Source organism: Eschrichtius robustus, chromosome X, assembly GCF_028021215.1.
Source record: "Eschrichtius robustus isolate mEscRob2 chromosome X, mEscRob2.pri, whole genome shotgun sequence".
In the NCBI taxonomy this organism is placed as follows: domain Eukaryota; kingdom Metazoa; phylum Chordata; class Mammalia; order Artiodactyla; family Eschrichtiidae; genus Eschrichtius; species Eschrichtius robustus.
The window spans coordinates 13764412-13774785 of NC_090845.1; the positions used below are offsets into that span (position 1 = coordinate 13764412).

The 10374-nt window shown below is 39.9% G+C and overlaps 1 non-coding gene across 1 annotated transcript; it reads right to left on the bottom strand.

Annotated features, from left to right (window-relative positions):
• Nucleotides 1-7538: 7538 nt before the first annotated feature.
• Nucleotides 7539-7611, bottom strand: TRNAW-CCA (transfer RNA tryptophan (anticodon CCA)). Its single transcript has one exon. It is a non-coding gene; the product is annotated as a tRNA-Trp (tRNA).
• Nucleotides 7612-10374: the final 2763 nt, after the last annotated feature.

Sequence of the window (10374 nt, forward strand, 5' to 3'; positions counted from 1 at the left end):
TCTAAATCCCTGCTGGTAGTCCATGAGTCCTCATGTCTTCACAAACACTTGATATTTTATGACAATAAAATGACGACAAGGTGTATTGCTATTTTACTTTGCATTTTTCTGATTACCAGAGAGGTTGTGCATCTCTTCTTGTTCTTATTTGGCCAGTTACAATTCTGTTTCTGTGACTTGTCTTTTCATATAATTCATCCATTTTCCTATCTCCCCTTCCTTTTTTTTTTTGTTGATTTGCATTATTTCCCTGTATATTGTAGATATTAATCCTTGACTCTAGTTTTTGATGTTGCAAAAATCTCCCACTAAGCCACTCATATTAATTTTACATGTGATCTCTTTCATTCTAAAAAGGTCTTTAGTGTTGCTGTAAACAAGTAATAACATCTCTCAACTAGACAATAATTAATTTTCTAAATAATTGGAAAAATCCGTTTACCAGGAGAAAATCATGTGGAAAGTGTATGATGTTGAGATTGCAAAGTGAAGAAGTTCAGCACATGTTTCCTTAAACTAATTTTGAACTACCTTCAGGTTTTTGTGAAAATCAAACACCTTGTCTGGATACAAACACTACTCTAAAGCACAGTGAGTAAAATACCCAAATTTCCAGGTCGTATTGACTTTGACAAAGAGCAGAAGTCTATTTAAGAATCATGTTAAGCTCTCTTTTAAAAATCTATTCTTTGATTTGTAGATATATTTATTTTGTATATAAATTTTATACACAATGTTTATGACTCATATTACACAATAATAGAAATTAGTAGATGTGATTTTTGGTAGGTTTTTAATAGATCTTTATCAGATTAAGGGGTTCCTTTTTCTTTTCTTTTTTTTCTTTTTGGCTGCATTGGGTCTTCGTTGCTACGCATGGGCTTTCTCTAGTTGCGGCGAGCAGGGGCTACTCTTCTTTGCGGTGCGCAGGCTCTAGGTGTGTGGACTTCAGTAGTTGGAGCACGCGGGCTCAGTAGTTGCGGCACGAGGGCCCTAGAGCATGCGGGCTTCAGTAGTTGCGGTGCGTGGGCTCAGTAGTTGTGGTGCATGGGCTCAGTAGCTGTGGCACATGGGCTTAGTTGCTCTGCGGCATGTGGGATCTTCCTGGACCAGGGATCGAATCTGTGTCCCCTGCATTGGCAGGCAGATTCTTAACCATTGCGCCACCAGGGAATTCCCCCTTTTTCTTTCCCTTCTATGTTTTGTGGTGGATTTCTACTGTTATTATAATATTATATTTCTCTTTATTTCTAACAATGCTTTTAAATTAAACTCCACTTTACATATTGCTATCACTACCCAAATTTTAATTTGATTACTATTAATCTGGTTAATTTCTCTTAGATCCTTATTTTAAACCTTTATGTGTGGTTTGATTTTAGGGGTTTATTTTATAAATTAAAGATAGCAGATTTGGGTTTTGGTTTTAATCCAGTGTGATAGTCTATGTCTTTTATTGTGTGAATTTAACTCATTTAAATTTATTTTTATTATTTTGTATTTGGACATATTTTTTTTATTTTTTGGAGGTCACCCATCAACTTTTAAAAACATATTTAAGTATAAATTTTTGTAAGCAAAAGTTATTCAGTTTTACTTATCCTCCTTCCTAAGGCAAAGATTTTAACATGCTGTAGCTATGCCTTGAACAGCCCCTGCCATTTTATTGTTGTTTTGAGATTTAGTTTCACTCGTGTTTATAAAAAATGATTACTTTTTAAGTCATTAATTAAACTTACTGACACTTTTTAAGTCATTAATTAAACTTACTGACATATTTTATCAACTTATTTGTTCACTGTTATTTCACAAATCTTAAGCATTCCCTCTGCACTCACTTCTCTTCTTGCCAAAGTATATACTTTAATATTTCTTTCAGGAAGGGTCTGTGAGTCATAAATTCAGCCTATGTAAATCTGAAAATATTTTTATTTTTCCCTCACTCTTAAATATGAATTTATATGCACATAAATTTCTAGCTTGAATATATTACTCCATTGTATTCTTGCAAGTATTGTTAATGAGAAGCCTACTCTCTTTCTAATTGTATCTGTCATTTCTATTTGGTAGCTTTTAAGATATTTTCTCTTTATCCTTGCTGTTCATTTCCACTACAGTGTGCCTAAAGGTGGTATAATTTTATTTGTCCTGCTCGGTTTCAAAATGAACTTTGTTCTGAAGATTCAAGTCTTTCTTCAGTTATGGAAAGTTTTCATCAGTATTTCCTTAAATATTGCTTCTTCAACTTCCCTCTCTCTTTTTTTTTTCCTCATGGCACTTGCATTGTGCTTATGTATTTCTCAATCCTTCTACGTTATAACTTATCTTTTATATTTGGTATCAGGATCTGTGTGCTAGATTCTGGATGAATTATTCAAGACTATTTTCTAGTTCACAAACTCTCTATTCAAATGTGTCTAGCTTTCAGTTTATCGTATCTTTTGAGGAACTATCCTATCCTATTTTTAATTCCAGTGACTATATTTTTCATTCTAAGTTTTCTCTATGGTTCCTTTCATATGTACTGACTCTTACTCTTTTAAGTCTGCTTTGTTTTATAATTTCCTGTTTAATTTATGAAAATTTATTTTTTAACCTGTCATCTTAGGCATACTTATGACAAATCTTTTTTAAGCTGTTTTCTTATTTCAGTTTCATTTTGAGTGTATTTGTGTTTTGATCGATGGTTTTGTCAACTGTCTCTCATAGCATACGGTTTATTCACTTTCTTTGGAATTTTAGTTTCCAAGATCGTTTTGAGACTTTGAGAGGAAATTCTTTCTCTCCTCTTGATGCTTTCCAGCAGGTTTTTAGTCCTGCTGCCTTTGGGCTGATGATACAGAGCCAGGAGTTATTTGGAGGTTCCAGGGTTGGGGGGGGTCTCAGTCTTGTGACGGACAATATCAGGGGCATCTCAAATCCAGTCAGAATTAGCCTGTGGACGTCTTGGCTCCATTCTGGTATGAAGGCTGCCTGCGTCCTCTCTTCCCTCACAGGCCCACCTATGAACTGCAGCTGATAAACCACAGCCCCAGGTGGCGGTGAACAGCAGGTCTTTACAGCTGCCTTCACCCTTTACCATCTTTTCCCTTGACCTCTCTAGGCAAACAGGAGGAGACAACACTTGGAACCTATTTCCAAAAAGGTGGCTGAACTTTGTGCTACCCCACTGCCTGGGTAATGTTCAGCATGTACAGTGGGGCTTCAATAAAGACAGAGAAGCAGACAGTCTATCCAGATAGAGAACTTTAGGAGTCAGGCTTTTAAAGCCCAAGAAGGAATTTTACTTAAAAATGAATCTAACTGGTTTTATGTTGGGTCATTTGGCTACAGATGACATAGAAAGATTTTAACCAAAACTGCTTTTCTTTGGGGGATATATCAAGGACTCAGTAAATGAACCTACTTTAAAGAATGTTGGAACATGAGAAAATATCCCAAGGACCAAACGAAGGAACCAGAGCAGAGGAAGGGGGCACAGAGAGAGAAAGAGAATCTAGGAGATGGAAAGAAGGAAGCAGAAAGAAAAGCAAGGTAGAGAGACAGGGACAGGAGGAGAGGAAGGGAAGAGACAGGCAGAGATGGAGAGATGAGGCAGGGTTGCGGGGAGAAAGAGTCAAAGGGAAGAGGAAGAGAGAAATACAGGCAGTGTAAGAGAGCCAAAGGCAGACAGAAAAGGAAGAGGCTTGCAAAAAATATCCTGAATACGTTGAAGGGATTCCATTTTCTTGCTTTTAAAAAAGAAAACATAGCCACAACCATAGGAGTAGATGTACCCTATTTGCTGAGCCTGTTGAGGGGATAACCCAGAAGAGCAGAAGTAGCGAAAATGACTGATCTTCCCATCAGTGGTATGACCCCCTCCAAGCCTGAGACAGAAGGCTGCTCTCCACTAGCTGTTGCCAGGCACAGCCAAGGAGCACTCCCACTGCCTCTGGTCACTTCTTACAGCCAGGCTGATCTGACGGTCTCTTCAATAACACATTCATCCACAGCCTTATTACTTTTCGTCCTGAGTAACACTAATTGCCCTTTGGCTGAGAGCATGTGTGAGGCATTGATTGATGACATTGCGCTATTTTCCGCTTCAGCAGCAGCCACATAGGTCTTGGCTGACGCACACACCCCTCCCCACATGGCAGGTGGGGTGATTCCAGGACCAGTGACTGCAGGGAAAGTGAGCCCTCATCAGCAAACTAGTAGTTGGGTTAATAGAATGAACCACAAGAGATTAACCCCATCCCAGTGACTGATCTTCCTTTGAAACCGCACGGTCAGCTATCAGCATGAGGCCAAATATTTGCTTTTCTCCAGGAGTGCTTCCATTTATCCAAACCTGTCTTTGCTTGCGTTTCCCCAGAAGCAGAATCTGAGCAAAGCATATGAGAGCAAGTAGTTTATTTGGGAGGTGCAGATAGCACTGGTAGGAGAGTGGGGAAATGTGAAGAGGGAGAGAAGGCAGCCGACAAAGCATGCATTATCAAGCCAGCTTCCACTGTGGACAACTAGAGCTTAATCCTACAGGAAAACTCGGAGAAATGGTATAAAACCCATGCCCCAGGTTACTTAACTGAAGAGGCATGAGAGCTGGGGTGTTTTCTTTTTTGGCTGCGTTGGGTCTTCGTTGCTGCGTGCAGGCTTTTCTCTAGTTGTGGTGAGCGGGGGCTACTCTTTGTTGTGGTGCGCGTGCGGGCTTCTCATTGCGGTGGCTTCTCTTGTTGCGGAGCACAGGCTCTAGGTGCGCGGGCTTCAGTAGTTGCAGCACGTGGGCTCAGTAGTTGTGACTCGCGGGCTCTAGAGCGCAGGCTCAGTAGTTGTGGCACACGGGCTTAGTTGCTCCGCGGCATGTGGGATCTTCCCAGACCAGGGCTCAAACCCGTGTCCCCTGCACTGGCAGGCAGATTCTTAACCACTGTGCCACCAGGGAGACCCAGCTGGGGTATTTATACGCTAACTCTTGTCAGTCATTGGCTGCTACTGGATGGCATTCTGTCCGGGAGATTCCAGCTTGTCCTATGTATGAGCAGAGTGACCTTCCACCTAAGGCGATGTTGACACTGGCAGGTGGAAGTTAGCTGGAGTAGACTAGGTGGTAAGGCCTGAGGGATGTGTGGGGCTCCTACAACACTTGCCCAAAGCCTTAGTGGACACTTAGAGGCTTCCTAAGCTCGTCAGAGAAAAGCTGCCCATTTCTAAAGTTTTATAACATAGGCTCATCTACAGGCAGTATAGCAATGATTCCTATGGTCATATGTTTTTATCAAATTCACACACGCAAGCTGTTTTAACCACAGTTGGTCAAGGTCGCTATCTTTTTCCACTCTGGAATCTTCCCTCACACTTCCCTTGTATTAGGTGGTTTCTCTGATCCTCCCCTTCGAAAAAGCACAGTAAACTAATCAACAGTCATTCTAAACTATTTTTAATGAAAAACATTATCACTGTTTGGACTTTGGAGTTATGGTCTATTGGGACTGCTTTAAAACAGGCCCCCATGGGAGAGGTAATGATTAGCAATAGTTAAATAATTATTCACTGTGGCTCTTTGGTGGCCCTGTGAACCAGAGCACTTTTGGGGAGGGCTGGTATTGATCGTCACCATCACTTCTGGTTCAAGAACTAGTGGTAAATGTAAAGTGACGAGAGAAGCTGTCTGGTTCTTTAAGGAAGCAAACTACCTAAGCTTAGGGAAACAGTTTGGGAAAATCCAAATACAATTTATCATCACTAAGATTTGGAAATTTACGAAGCCACTTTTAGCACCTGACAGGTTTGTATTCATCCCTGAGCTAACATGGGCCCTGTAATTTGATAATATTTGCCCATTCAAGTACCAGTATCCATGAAAAACCCCATGTATGATACAGACACATATGTATTTCAGTGTATATGTACCCATGTAACTACGTAAGTATACATGACATCTATGTAAAGCTCTCTAAAAATAAAAATTGAAATATTAGGAATAGTCAACATCATTCTGTTTCCAAATACAGACTAAGAGTACAAGGAGTCACTACCATTTGTTGAAAGCTTACCATGTGCCAAGCACTGTGGAAGCCCTTTAAATCCACAAAACCCCACAAAGTAGGTTCAGTTATTATTGTCTCTGTTATTCAGATAAAGAAACTAAAGCACAAAATGTTAAGGAACTTTCCCAAGATCAATTTGTAAGTGATGGAGCTAAGATTTAAAATCGGGTATTTCTGACTCCAGAACCTGATTTTTAACTACCACATGGTAGCTTTAAGTATAAATAGCCTGTTGGGACTTCCCTGGTGGTCCAGTGATAAAGAATCCGCCTTCCAATGCAGGGGACGCGGGTTCGATCCCTGGTGGGGGAACTAAGATCCCACATGCCGTGGGGCAACGAAGCCTGAGCACGTCAACGAGAGAACCCGCGTGCTGCAAACTACAGAGCCCACGCACTCTGAAGCCTGCGCGCCACAACTAGAGAGAGAAAACCCACACGCCACAACTAGAGAGAAGCCCGCGTGCTGCAACAAAAGATCCCACGTGCTTCAACGAAGATCCTGTGTGCCACAACTAAGACCCGACGCAGCCAAAAAATAAAATAAATAAATAAAGTATAGATAGCCTGTCAAAAGGACAAGGTCTTGGCAAAACTGCCTAGAGCCTTGGGCCTGTAACTGTTCAAGAGTCTGCAGGAAATTGACATTTGTACATATAGGCTGGGGCAAAGGTTAGGGGACAGATAACATTTTCTCCTGGGGTAAACACTAGGGGGCATTCCAGGACTCAGTCTCACTCTGCCTTTCTCCTATACTTTTTTTCTGTTAAGGTGATCACCCCAGGGCTCGTCTAACTGTCCTCCAGCTTCCGTGAGCTTTAGCTTCTGGCAAGGATGTCTATGTGCTCAGACCCACTAAAGATTGGTACCTCATACTTCTCCTCTGGGCATAATTGTCTAGAACAGACACATAGTCTATACAAGGTTTCTCTATGAGGTGGACAAGTTTTATTTGTTTGTTTCTGCCTCTACTAACAAAGAGCTCAGGTTAAAAATGATTGAGTTGCAAGAAGTCTCATTAAGTGGTATATAACTGACTTTTGGTACTGACCTTTATGCAGATTATACACAAGGTGCAATTCTTCTTGGTCTTCATGTTGTCTTAGCAATTCCACTCAATTTCTTTATACTTCTGTTAGCATCCTCTAGCTAAAGACCATCAGAAACACACCTAGAGTCAAAATTGTTTTTATTGATTTATTACAATGAGAGTGAATGTACACATTGGGGAACCATAGAGCATCTCAATAAGAGGGAGTTCAAAAGGATTTATTATAGTATTTGGACTTGTAGTAGGTGACTTGGGGCAAAGTTCAGGAAATAGGGCTTTATTCTGGGTTAGGTGCTGTCAGGAAATAGGGATAATTCTGTGACTGGGTACTTTAATAATTCTTTTTTTTTTTTTTTTTTAATATTTATTTATTTGACCACTCTGGGTCTTAGTTGCAGCACTCGGGATCTTCGTTGCGGTGTGCGGGATCTTTTAGCTGTGGCATGCAGGATCTAGTTCCCTGACCAGGGATCGAACCTGGGCCCCCTGCATTGGGAGCATGGAGTCTTAACCGCTGGACCACCAGGGAAGTCCCAATAAATCTTATCTAAAGGAGGGGAGACTAGGGTGAGGCTTTAGCTGTAGTTGGTGAAGCAGCGGCAATCACTTATATGAGCCAAGATAAGGGGATGTTTGGTCATTTTTGTTGTTTGAACACTGTTCATGCTTTTGTCTGTTTTCAGACATGATTGCAGGGTGGTCTTGTTTCTATCTTGATCTGTCATGGTCTCAGAATGGGCTTATGTGATGTTGGTGTTTGTGAGATGGCTTATGTTCACCAGGGGAGCACTGTGGCCCAGCTCCGAGCAACACCGAGGCTTAGCTGACAGTTCTAGGCCAACTTCTGCCATTAGGGGCGCTTTACTCTTTCTCAGTTTTCTTATCCTTAAGCTGGTATTTCTGAGTCTCATCTTTTGGATGAACTCACCTCTCCTGTATGTAGACCTCATAGGGAAAGACAAAAAAGCACAAAGATGCTAACAGTGGGCCTTAGGCCTTCCAAAAGATCTTTCCACATTGCAGCAGAAAATACTGATACCATGTTTTCCTTTCCTTAGTTTTCCATTTCCTCATAACAGAAATAATTCCACCTGGAGCCATACCTAGAACAGACCAGGAGATGATGCGCCAAGGCCTGTGGTCTAATTAAAATAGATTAAGGAATGAGAAGTAAGGATCAATGTAAGCTACAAGTTGAACTGCAACAGTTCAGCGGTCACACGGTGGCATGTACTAACAATAATCAGGAAGGAAAGCTCAGATTAATCTGTGTCATAGCAGTGATTGTAGCTAAGTGGTAGGGGAGAATGCAGAAGACTGCTTAGGACAGTTCTCAGAGTTTGCATTCTGGCTTTGGAAGCCTTTTATGACTTGCCTCTCCCTTGGATAGTAGAGGGAACCCTCCTCCTTCTCTTAACTTTATCCCCCCTATAGCCACACAGACTGGTTTCCTTTGAGCCAAAAGCTTCCAGATACCCTTCTGTGCTGGAGAATAAAGTGTCTGACCCAGCCACTCTTGATTTATGTTCCCTGGGCTGCTAATAATAACAGTTGCCATCTTGATACTCTCAAATAGATACTGAAGCTGTTTGCCAGTAGGATTTGTGTTTGTGTTTCTGGCAATACAGTTTTTCTCCCTGCACTGTTCACATCCTCTGTAGAGTTTTCCCTGCATGAAAAATATTTGCTAGAAGTGAGACTTGTTAGCTTGTTCTGATTTCTGTTACCCTATATTGATTTGCAAGTTCTACAACTTTATATAAATGAAGTGATGCAATGCAGTATGTGTTCTTTGTGTCTGCTTTCACTTATAATGTTTGTGAGACTCATCCACGTTATTGCTTGTAGTCATTTTTTTTTTTTTTGCTGAGTAGTATTCTCTTGTATGAATATACCACAATTTGCTTATCTCATTTGTTGATGGCTATTTGAGTTATTTCTAATTGAAGGCTATTATAGTTAAAGTTGTTACAAGCATTCTTGTACACGGCTTTTTTTATGGACATATGTTTTCATTTTTCTTAAGTAAATACCTAGAAGCCGAGATTTTGGGTCACAGGGCGGGTGAATGTTTAAATTTATGAGAAACTGACAAATAGAGTTCCAAAATGATTGTACTGTTTTACACTCCAACCAACCGTGAGACTTCTCGTTGCTTCACATCCTCACCAACATTTTTTGTTGTTAGTCATTGAACTTTTAGCCGTTCTAGTGGGTTTTATAGCACTTTAAAGTTTTCTGATTGTCCACATCAATAAGACTGCAGGATTCAATTCTTACATGTTTTTTGCTTATATTTTTATATTTTTCAATTCTTATGTTTTAGGAGTGAAATTAGAAAAGGTACAACTTTTTTCTTTAAATGGTACAAAAAATACTAACCATAAAAGAAAAGATTGATAAACTGGACTTCAGTAAAATTAAGAACTTCTGTTTATCAAAAGACACCTTTAAGATAATAAAAAGGCAAGATAGGAAGACATTTTATGTATACAAAAGATGACTCATATCCAGAATATATAAAGAACTCCTACAAATCAATACAAAAAAGACAAGTGACTAAATTTAGAAATGGGCAAAAGATTTCAACAGGCATTTTACAAAGAGAATATTCAAATGGTCCATTAGCACATGAAAACATGCACAATTGCTTTAGGCAAATTTAGACCACAATGAGATATTACTAAACAATGAGTAGAATACCCAAAATTAATAAGATTGATAATACCAGCTGGTGGCAAGGATGTGGAGCAGTTGAACTTTCATATACGTTTTTGGTGGGAATGTAAATTGGCAAAGTCATTTTGAAACACTGACAGTATCTGCTTAAACTAAACATGCATGTATTGTATGAGCCAGCAATTCAACTCCTAGGCATAGAACCAAGAAAAATGAGTACATTTGTCTTCCAAAGACATGTGCACATTTGTTCATAGTATTCTTATTCATAAAAGTCCAAACAGAAACAACTTGAATGGCTCTCAGTAGGAGAAAGATATACAAATTGTGTTATATTCAAAAAGAGAAGGAACTACGACAGCACACAATGATACAGATGGCTCTCACAGACTTAATGATGAGTGAAAGAAGCCAGACCCCAAATTGTACATTCTATATAATTTCTTTTGTATGAATTTCATGCATAGGCAAAGATCATTACTACTGATAGCTGTCAGAATACTCGTTATCTCTGGGGAGAGGTATTGACTGGGAAGGTGTTTAAGACAGCCTTCCATGGTGCTGGAAATGTTCTATATCTTGACCAGGGTCATAAAAATTCATCAAGCTGTAC